The sequence below is a fragment of the Lynx canadensis genome, chromosome B1, assembly GCF_007474595.2.
Source record: "Lynx canadensis isolate LIC74 chromosome B1, mLynCan4.pri.v2, whole genome shotgun sequence".
Lineage (NCBI taxonomy): Eukaryota > Metazoa > Chordata > Mammalia > Carnivora > Felidae > Lynx > Lynx canadensis.
The window spans coordinates 86183902-86194610 of NC_044306.2; positions in this window are offsets into that span (position 1 = coordinate 86183902).

Here is a 10709-nt window from a genome sequence, read left to right on the forward strand (position 1 = left end):
GCCTACTATTGGGTGGTGATATTGGACAGTGATATTCAGAGACTCTCAGAGACTCCCACTGCTCTGCAAAGTGTAAACTTCCTTCCCGTGAATGTGTCTTTTAAGTATATCGTGTATTTCCTTTTTGATGAATTATTGTTTCTATTTATCATGTTTTTTCTTATAAATTTAAATCCAGCTTTTTAGGTATTATAGCTATTATTCTGTCATATTTGATGCAAATCTTTTTCACAGCCTGATTTTTTTCCTTTTAATGTTAGTGATGTTATTTTGCATTCTATGGATATTTTTAAAGTTTATTTATTCAAACCTGTGATTTGTCAGTCTTTCTGTTTGCATTGTTTATGTTTCCTTATAGCTGAGAACATTATCATTCCTCTGCACATCTACAAACATTTTATTCTATTTTCTACCAGACTTTCATATAATTTTGAATTACTCAGCACTTTTAATCTACTTGAGAATGATTTTGCATGTCCTTTAATGTATGGGCATAAATTAATTTTCCTCCAAAATATTTTAATATTTTCTATATTATCATCCAACTTACTAATAAAACGTTAGGAAAGTCCGGAGCCAAATCTGCCACCCAAACCATTAGAAGCTTCCTTTGAGATTTGCATTAATCAATATCCTTGGTGGTTCCCTTGTAGATCATCCATTTAGTGTGTGTATTTTGCATGGTAATTGTCTTATTCCTGCCATAGATGGTAAGTTTCATGAAGGCAGGGAATCACCCATACATCCCTACCACCTAACCAAACACATTACACATTGTTGATTTGGCACCATAAACATGTGTGGAATGAATAAATTTTTAAAAAGAGAAATAATTAAGTCTACCCACTGTTTTTTTTTTTTTTTAATTTTTTAACGTTTATTTATTTTTGAGAGAAAGAGAGAGAGCATGAGCAGGGGAGAGACAGACACAGAATCTGAAGCAGGCTCCAGGCTCTGCTCTGAGCTGTCAGCACACAGTCTGACACGGGGCTCAAACTCATGAACCACGAGATATGACCTGCCCTGAGCTGAAGTCAAACGCTCAACCAGCTGAGCCACCCAGGCGCCCCTCGTCCACCCACTGTTTTAATGTTCATCTTCCTAGAAGTCCACAAGGAAAACATGAAAGGCTCTCAAAATATTATTTCCTGGACACACTAATCTAGTAACCTTATCAAAAGAGAAAATTATATTAGGCTCCATGTGTCCCTAGTGGATGCACGCTGACTCCCAAAAATCACTGCCCCCTTGTCTGAGTGCTCACAAAACATCTGCTTAATAATCTTTTCTAGAACCTTGTCTGAAATCATCAGCAAGCCTCTAGACTTCCAGAATCTATTCTCACCCTGCCCTCACCCTTTTTTCAAAAATGAGAATAGGGACAATGTCTTATTTGGCTTGGTTTCTTCTTTGCTGAGCAGCATTTTAGAAAATAAAAAGTAGTTGCTTAATAAATGTTTAATAAACGAATGAACAAAAAATAAGTGGTTATTATCCACTAAAATCTTCTAGACAGCTTAAATGAAATTATGCAAATGAACGTGTAATGTTGGGTAATGCGTGCCAACAAATCAGCTCTGTTCTGTGCTTCTTCTGGATGTGATGTAGAGGCAGCCGGGAAAGTGCTCGCTGCTGTAGAAGGGATTCACGAAGAGGCAAAAACGAAGAGTTGGTCCCCGAAGGGAGTTCTGACATCAGAGAAAAGTGCTTCCTGGTCAATGTGGCAATCTTCATGTTGAGGTCCTTTGAGCAAGATGTGACCCAGGCTGGGTAGTGTTTTCAGAGTTATGGCTTCAGTTCCAATTTGTTGTTGTTGTGTTGTTGTTGTTGTTGTTGTTGTTGTTATTGTTGTTAATGGACTTTTTATTTTATTATTTTGCCAATAAAACAAGAAAGAAAGGAAATTTGCGTGTGTCACAATTTCTTCTCAGGTCTTACCACTGGTGCAAGAGTCCAGGTTGAATCACTAGTCTTGGGGTGTGTAGCAAGAATATTTTTAAAATAAAATAGGATATATTAGTAAGTCATCTGCCTTTACAATTGAACTTAATTCTTAAAGTTATTGCACATGGATGGTGTTTAGTACCATTTGTCATAAAGCAGAATCAAGCTAATGCTACCGGAGGTCAGGATGAAAATCCTCCAGTTTAATGAAGCATCAATATTGGAATGAGTAAATTTGTATTGGAGAATCTAATAAACAATGCCCAATCTAAGGAGAGGAATCAATGCGAGGCTAACTAAGGCTACATTCTGTTATGATGTGTTCTAACCAAGATTGTCAGTCCCTTCGGTTGGCCTGGAGTCTTACTGGCACCGGTGAAGACAAGAAGTGGGTACTCAGAGCAAGACTTGTGCTCTGCAGGTGACCAGCAGCGGGAGTAAGAGAGGGTCTTGCTTGCTCATTTGCTCCCTCCACACATCCCTGTAAGAACTATTACAAAAACAGGGGCCATGGGCTGTCATTTGCTGACACCTGCCCTATACTCTCCACCTTTTTGAAGAATGTTTCTTGATCCTCCTCTGGCTGATATCTGGCTTTCCCTGAGGTCATGTCTTCCTCTGTAGCCCTCTCAGGTGGTCGGGTAGTTATGTACTCTTCACACTATGGAGTCCGAGGTGGAACAGGTGTTCTCTATGTCCCACTTTGTTGCTTTGAGACTGTGCTCCCCCTCCAAACACTCAGCTTTGAACCTCACTCATCACCATCACCTGGTTTCAGCTATCTACTACTCTAATCTGAATCCTTGAAGATTTTAGCAACCAATTCCCAACCAGTGTCTTCAAAGTAAGTCCACTTATTATTCATGTGATTTCAACAAGCAGATATTCTTTCCACTATCCTGGCCTTTTGGTCCCTTCATCTTCTTTCTTCCAATGGCTTTCTCCTCCCTTCAATCTCTGCTACTCACTTCTACAGTCATAGCTTTGACATTCTCATTATTAATAATTGCAACACGCCCAAAGTTTATTTCAGACATCCTATTTTCTTACCACCACCTATTATCTTTTCAGCTTGTTCTCTCTGGTACCCCAACATAATCTTTCCATATCACCAGGACTTTAATCCAATGCTTTCATCACCTTCACTGTTCCACTCCCTTGATGTCCTCTCTCCCTTTCCCATCCAGTTAAAATTCCACAGTCTATCTTTATAACCATCCCCTTGCATATAGACTTGACTCCCTCACCCCTCTCTCCCTTGTACTGGCTTGACTAATCCAAAACCGTATTTAAATTTCAAGTGTGCCTACTGGTTGCTTATACTCTCACGGCATGACCAGACTAACACCCAAACACGCTGACTGATTTCACTTTAAATTAATTGTCGGTAACCTCAATTGGGCCTTGATATTTCCTGGTACTCATCCGGTCCCATCACTTTTTGTTCCTAGGCAGCCAGTTCATGTCTTCTATCTCTGCAAACCTCCAACATCTCCTCCCCCATCTTTGCCCTCAGCTGATGGTGTTGTTACCTATTTCACTGGGAAAACAGAAGTGATTCTCCCAATACCACATCCAACCACTATCTGCCTGTGCCCAAAAAGTCTACCTTTAGGTCCTATCCTCTCTGACCTACCCAAGGACATTAAGCCAGCAAGTGTCCCCTTTCTCCTTGAGCAACATCAATTGTGTCCTCTCTACTGAATAATAATAAGCATGTTGTTATTTTCCCGTTTGAAAAAAAAAAACCTCTCTTGATTCTACTGTATCCCATTTCTCTCTTTCCCTTGACAGCAAAATTTAAGAATTGCCTATTTTACAGTTTTAAGTTTCTCTTCTTCAATTCTCCCTTATGCCCTCTCCATCAGGCTTTCCCCACCACCACTCACCAAAACTGCTCTTATCAAGTCACCAATGACTCCACGTTACTCAGGTCCAATGGGCAGTGCTTGGTCCTCATCTAATTGATCTATCAGTGCCTTTTCTATCTCTGTATGCCTGAACAGTCCACAGTACACTGTGAAGAATGGAAGGGGGTTCTGGTTTTATGAAATTAAATTTGTGGAATACGAACAAACCTGTCTATATGAATGTGTCGTGTAGCTACTCACCCATCTGCCTTCTCGGAGTTAACGATGATTTATGACAGAGCGGTAGTAAGGAATGTTAATTGGCTTCATTTTAGTATACTTAGAGTTCTTGCCGGGGACTGTGGATCGATTGGGAGAACGTTTTAAGGAACACTGAAAATTTTGTTTTCCAACCAAAACAGCTCTTCAACTTTTCCATCTCTTTCAGTATTTGGATTCACAGAACAGTGTTAGACTTGGAGAATTCTTACAGAACAACCATCCAACTTTTCACTCGCTAGAGAAAGTCCAGAAAGGCTAAATGACCTTCCCCAAGTCGCACAGGCAATTAGCGACCCATCTGAAATAAAACTTCCTCCAAGTTCAATAACCTTTCTATCACACTTGCTGCTGATCTGCTTCTTTACAGTTCCCTCAATGTCCACATTCTGTAGTGATACTGTGCATTCGCTTTCCAAGGAATCCTTTTATTCTCCTGGACTGTGCTGGGTCTTTAAGTCCAGCATCCTTTCCAACATGCTTGCAGCTGACAGGTTTTCTGACGGTTCTTTCAATGTGCACGTTCTGTACTGATACATTTCATTCACCTTGCAGGGAGACCTATGGTGGTCTTGGATGGTTTGGGATCTTTGGTTCCATCAATGAACATACCTCATTTATCAGGGCTAAATCTGACAGTGGCTTTGATTTGTTGCTTTGCCCTCGAGTTGTAAGAGAGATACGCTTGGCAGAATCCCAGAGTGCATTCCAGGGCCAAATAGTACTTAAAGATGTTCTTGATTGTGCAACATTTGAGAATACTGTCCTAACATAAAATCCTAGGCTGGCTGCTGGTAGAGCCATTAGTCAAATGCAGTTGCTGTGCTCCTGCTCCATACTGCAGGGAGCCCTCTGGCCTCTGAACCTCCTTGACTTTGTGACAGGCTCCTGAGCCTGCTGAATTGTTTGGCAGCTGAGTTATTTTTGTATTTACATGCATAGTCCAGAAAATGGGAGGAGAAATGAGGCATTTCCCCTCCCCAACACACAAATGACAGACCTTTCAGGACAACAATAAGCATGGAGATAAATGAGATAAACTGGTTCCAAGAACAAAGCAAAACTTACTGAGAACTATTACCAAACCTAAAGAAAGACTGCGTCAACTTAAAGGGGCCTGTTAATAGCAGCCGTAACGAAAACGAACACTTTGTGCCAAATACCACTCTGGACTCTTTATATGTATGACATCATATGAATTACATTTAATCATCATAACACTATACAGTAGGTACTATTATGGATAAGAAACCTGAGGCACGCAGAGATTAAATAGCTGCCAAGTTCACACAGCTAATACAATGGTAGGACAAGATTTGAAGCACGTCCTGACTCCACTATCTTTACCCTTAACCGCGGTATTCACCGGCTTTTTGGAAGCCACAAAGAGGAGAACTAGTGTCCACCTTTTGCAGAGCCAGATGAGGACTTGGGGACAAACTATTTCCCTCTGAACCTACTGGCCAGGCCCTTCCTTCCGTGAAGAAGGCTTCCTCAGAGCTACCTCGATGGAGGAGCAATTCGTAATAGCAGAGCCACTTTTCAGAATCTCCATTTTTTTTCAACGTTTTTTTATTTATTTTTGGGACAGAGAGAGACAGAGCATGAACGGGGGAGGGGCAGAGAGAGAGGGAGACACAGAATCGGAAACAGGCTCCAGGCTCTGAGCCATCAGCCCAGAGCCTGACGCGGGGCTCGAACTCACGGACCGCGAGATCGTGACCTGGCTGAAGTCGGACGCTTAACCGACTGTGCCACCCAGGCGCCCCAGAATCTCCATTTTTAAATTCACGTTAATACTGTAATTTGGTCTCTCATGAAGCTTGTCCTACGAAGGGACAATGCAAAGGAACACACGGGCATTCTAGTTTTTTGCTCTGACTCTGTGGGTTTTGGTTAAGGTGAATCTGATGGCTCCTCCAAATTCACCCTGTGGATTCTGACAGATCAGATGTAAGGCTAGGAGCCAGAAGCCCCAATGTAGTGAGGTCACCCTGGGGAGATCCAGGTGCTGATTTCTCCTGGAAGCTGCAGACATCTTGGCATCACAAACCTTTTCCTTTGAAGCTTCAACTGTTCTAGCTTCCTTATTAGATTGGTGGCCTCTTGATGGAAACTACCGCGTTTTAGATGTCTTGGTATTCCCCACTGTGTCTGTCACTGCCCTGCCCACATCCTTAGGAAATTTCAGGGTTCTCCGGCTGACTTCCAGCTCTCAGAATTGCATCTCTGTGCTGAGGGCTTCCCCCACAGAACAGCAGAAGGCACACAGCAGGCTGGAATTGCCTGGTAATTAATCTACTCCCCTCCCAATAGTCTTCAACCAGTGAGTCCTGGGAATAAGTGTATAAATACCCCAGCACTCTCCTCCCTCAGGTGGGGTGATGCTGAGGTTCTGTGTTGCAGCATTTTCCTGAAGGATTACATTTCAGTCACCTACACTGGTGTCCAGCGAATCTGTGTTTCAGAGACTGCTGTGGTGAAAACCCAAAATAAGACAAAGGGCAAAGGCAATAAGGGTTACGCCCATCGCGCCTGGCATCACGCTAGGATTGTAATAGGTATGACCTTATTTAATCCTCTCTGCAATAGGGAGATATTTCGTAGATGAGAAGTCTGAAGCGCAGAAGGATATAGAACTTATGTATGGTCACGTAGTTGCACAGCAGTCAAGCTGGACAGTGAATACTCACTGTTCTTTTTGGCCTGAGGGCCATCCTGTTTCCATCCCACCCTGTGTGCTTCAGTCCAGGGCTTCACACTCTGGAACGAAGACTCAAAAACGTGTGACATCAATTTGTTGATATTTCTGGAATAACCTCTGATGATTTGTCACCTATTCCCTCTTCTGTGGCTAGATCAGTAACAATAAAACATGTATCAACATAAGCAAGTGTTTTCAAAACACCTTTTTCTCCTCTACTCTGTGTCTCTTCGTGGAGATTGAGGCTGTGCCAAAGGCAAACCAGGGAGCAGGCATGACTCATTAACAACCCGCTCAGCAGGCTGTTCTGTAAAACTGTCTGCATACCAACTGAAGACACAGACACAGAGGCAAGGAAAGAAGGAACCCAGCTGAGGTGTAAAGACCGGTGCCCACACCTACATACCTGGTTTCGTTCCTGCAAAAAGGTTTCTAAGCCATTGTGTGGACATAGCCTTAATAACTCCACAGAGACAGCTCAGTGAAGGTTTGGTGTCTTCTAGTGTATGGCAGATAAGTGGCCAGATTTCCCTTTCTTAGCTTCCCAGGAATCTATTTCCCCCCCCAAATATCTCTCCAGGGTCAGTCCACCGGTCTTTACTGAGCACACGTAGAATATAAATTTAGTAGTATGTTCCTGTCCTCAGAAACTTTAGGGTCTAACAGCAGATTTACCAACCTAATTCTTCGGTTGAATGAAATGTCCCCATTCTCTCCACTGTCGTGCCTCACCTGGATCCCAGAACAGTGACTCCCTTAATCACCCAAGGACAGAACAGTGCCAGTTCTGCTACCTTCTCAGTGATAATTTAGTAAGCGTCTGTCTAGCTTCGAGACAGGCATCAACTCTGAAGGTAAGACAAGTGGTGTTGAATAGGGGCTCTCCGTGCAGATCACCTATGAAGACCCTCCTTCTTGATATGATGAGATAGATTGTCTGTTAGGGAGTAATTGTCCTATAGCCACTATTGATTAAACGCTGAAGAAACATGCTTAGGCTGCATTTGCTGCCAGCCAAAACTAGTGATGGCTCTGTGTCTTCCTATAAATTCTTCTTTTCCAGCTGGGCTTTTTTGTGGTTTAGTATTAAAATAGACACTTCCTAATTAGACAGATCTCTGTCATGAGGATCAATCTGAGAACTTCTGTGGTATTTTCATATTAGATATCTCTTCACAAATCAGCCCTGTGCTCTCCAGCTTTTCTAAATCATAACTCACTGAATAGCTCCTTAAGCAGGCAACAGCCACATAACTAGTAATTAGTGTCCTGTCAGCTGATATCAGCAGCATTAGTTCTTAGCTGCTGACATCAGCAAGTCCATCATATATTTAAAGCTATAGCTACTCATAATTGTGATGAATACATTTGAAATACCCAATTAATACGAAGATTTTTTTTAAAGAGAAAACCATGTGTGGATGAAAGTATATAAAACAAATTAAAATAAGAATTACAAGCCAAATTTTAGCACAAAAACAAATCTGTAAGAGCCCACAGTCCTAGACAGTCTTCCAAGCTCTGGCACGGACATCTATCATAAATCCACAAACAAGTCTGCTCCTTTCTGATTAGAGGATGGAGTTGTTTGGTCAAGGTTATAGAGAACATCTGTTTTAATGACAGAAGTCAGGAGAAGAGCCGCACTTGGAGCCTCCCCATTTTTTTCATTCACTGATGGCTCATGAAGGAGTCAGTGATCTTTTTTATCAGATATTTTTTTGGTTAAAAATAAGGCAAAATAAATAGTTGCCTTTTATTCTGAAGGAAAAGAAATACCATGTGAAGCTTGCATTTATCTGAAAAATTCAAAATAGAAATTTCGTGATAAGTTAACATCTGAACAAGTGCTGTATGTAGAGCGTTTCAAAGGAGTTACAAATTATTACAACCAAAACTCAGGAAAAGTAGAATCGTTCTGAGGAAATTAAATATGAAGAAAAATCTATTTTATGCCTAGGAAATAATCCAAGAAATAATGATTTTCTTTAAGAAACATGCCTCATCTGTTATTTAACTTCTATCCCCCCAAATACTATCAAAGTGACATCTATTTTTAGACTTTGTTCTGAGGTTTTGCACCAAATTGATGATTGCTACACCTGCAAAGCCTTACCTATCAAATTGGGTTAGCATGAACCAGATCGCAATTGCAACTAAACTTATCAACCTCCAGGAAACTCAGCCTGCTGCCACCAAAATACAAGGGCTTGGATTTAATAAAAGAATCCTAAACAGGTAACATTTTTCTTTCTCCACGATTTAAGGCAGTGTTTGTTCATCATATAGAAATGGCAAATATGCATGTTGGAAATTCAGAAAACAAATATGTCAGGAAGCATTTTATGCATCATTTAAAATTATATTTAAACAGTCCCCTGGCTGTAAATTAAAGAAAGGAGAAATTATGTGCCTAAGCTTTCATACATGTCATATACCAAATTCATAGAAATTAATAAATACAAATCAAGTACAATTTATCTTTTTTTTCATTAAATAAAACAGTAATTCACTAAGTCCAAATGAGAGTTACAGACACTAATGCATTATTAGAGGGACAACAACACTGAATTACTAGAAATGTTAGTAACACATTAGATGTGTTGCTCAAATGAACAGGAATAAATCAGAAATAGCATGTATATTTTATGACATGTTGATAGTTTTTCATCCTTGTTTAATCCACTCCTCTTTTCCTGTCACTTAACCCTTCCTCTGGGAAGGAGCAAATGCTATCTGTTCGTGTCCCAAACCAGTTCAGGATGACGCAATGGCTAATAAACCTGGGGCAATAGATAGTAAGGAGTATTTACATACTTGGGCAAGATTGAGGAATAAAACATTGATCTTTCACTAGTCTCTCTTGTTTGTTGACCTGTACAGACTTCTAATCCTGCTTACATTTTTTGGAAAGAGAGTCTGGCCAAGGGGGCAGTTTATACTGGTGGTTTGTAATTACCTGCAGCAGACTATAACCAGGGATCTCTATGCGCTCCATGGGCTAGTGCTACCTAGATTGGACAGTCAGATGAAGTGCTGAGATGAGAACGCCTCAGAGATGTAGCTTGTTTTCTTTGTTAAAAAGCAGGGTTTTTTTTCCCCAGGTCATTAAATATATATTTTTATAATTTATAAAATAAAGAAATAGATTTAAAGATAAAAATCACTGGGGCCCCTGGGTGGCTCAGTTGGTTAAGCGACGGCTCAGGTCATGATCTCATGGTTGGTGGATTCAAGCTCCACACCATCGGCAGGGAGGCTGCTTGGGATTCTCTCCCTCTCTTCTCTCTCTCCCTCTCCCCAGCTCTGGCGTGTGTGTGTGTGTGTGTGTGTGTGTGTGTGTGTGCACGCACGCTCTGTCTCTCTCGCAAAATAAATAAGCTTAAAAAAATAAAGTAAAAATCACTGATCATCTAACCACTCAGAGAAAACCACTGTTAAATTTTGGTGTGTTTCTTTGCTGTCTTTAAAATACATATAAGACAAAATTTGAAATATATCATATATTCTGCTTTTATTTGTGGACATGTTTTATCTTATTAGTTATTCCTTAAACACATGCTTTTTGTTGGCTACTTAGTATTTTATGTACTGTTACATAAAATATGTGTGTACTGGGGTGCCTAGGTGGCTTACCAGGTTGAGCGTCAGACTTCAGCTCAGGTCATGAGCTCACATTCGTGGGTTTGAGCCTGGAGCCTGCTTTGGATTCTGTGTCTCCCTCTCTCTCTACCACTCCCCTGTTCGTGCTCTGTCTCTCAAAAAATAAAAAAAGTAATAAATAAAAATTCAAAAAATGTTTTAAATATGTGTGTGCTTAGTATTATATGTACTGTTATCTATTAAGTCATTCCCTATTGTTGGACATCTAGGTTGTTTCCAATTCTTTAACATTCTACATGATGCTATAACAAAGACATCCTTGCTTGTAC